Source organism: Bison bison, unplaced genomic scaffold, assembly GCF_000754665.1.
Source record: "Bison bison bison isolate TAMUID 2011002044 unplaced genomic scaffold, Bison_UMD1.0 scf7180017864508, whole genome shotgun sequence".
Classification (NCBI taxonomy): domain Eukaryota; kingdom Metazoa; phylum Chordata; class Mammalia; order Artiodactyla; family Bovidae; genus Bison; species Bison bison.
Window position 1 is genome coordinate 15503220 of NW_011495064.1, and position 1093 is coordinate 15504312.

Below are 1093 nucleotides of genomic sequence, written 5' to 3' on the forward strand. Positions count from 1 at the left end.
CTCAAAAAAAAAAAAAAACAACAAAAACCCCCAGAAACATGGGCTGGAGGATGGCAAGGGGTTTACACATTGCAGAGAGTCCTGTCCAAGTATTAATAGTGAAATCTTAATATAGAGAATGAGTGTACTTGAATTTGAGTACACTTTTTCTTCATGCTTCCAAGTAAATTTGAGGTTCTTATCTTCAGGCATCTTGTGCATAGTGGTTAGCCAGCTACATTACTAAGAAAGCCTTCACACTTCTTGCAACCACAGCACTTTTCCATTTCAACAGTCTAGTTTACCTGGAGTATGAATGAAGCTTTTTAGGAATAAAGAATTCCACATATCATATACTTTGGTGTTTAGCTATGTTTACCTTTAAAATTCACGTTTAAAGTATAGTTTCATGTTCCTCTTATCTGACTTATTATTTTGATTCCATATATTTCTAATTAAATATATATTAGTACTAAGTGTCTTGAGGGCTTTTTTACTTATGTATAAATTATTAACAGTATCCCATCTATATATTATTTTTTAAATGTTCTTTTAAAATAAACCTAATATGTGCTTTTCTATCCAAAAAATAAACACTGTACATGAATTCTTTCTTTCCCACACACCACTCTCCCTGCCTTGGACTCAGGACAGGTAAACTTGGTATTTCATGTATATACCCTGGCCCCCCTAGATTAAAATCGAAGAAAGGTCTATCGTGTGACACTTTAGGCCTGTCTTTGTCCCGTGAACAGACCATACAGAATGAAGGAGCTAATCAAGGCCATAAGTAATGAAATAAAACCATCAGCTGACAAATAATTTTTAGTAAGAAGTTGTCTGCTAACTCCTAATCAACTTCTGCAAAATCCACTGAACCCCATGTCTGCAAGCATTCCTCACTCTGTCTCAAGCGCCTTGGCCCTGGCATTTTCTGTGAGTAAGGAATGGCTACCCACTCCAGTATTCTTGCCTGGAGAATTCCATAGACAGAGGAGGCCCCTGTCCATAGGGTTGCAAAGAGTCAGACATGACTGAGCAACTAACACTTGTACTTTTTCACTTTGAACCATTCGGAAGGCCACTAAAAAATCTATAAATGGATGCTTGGATA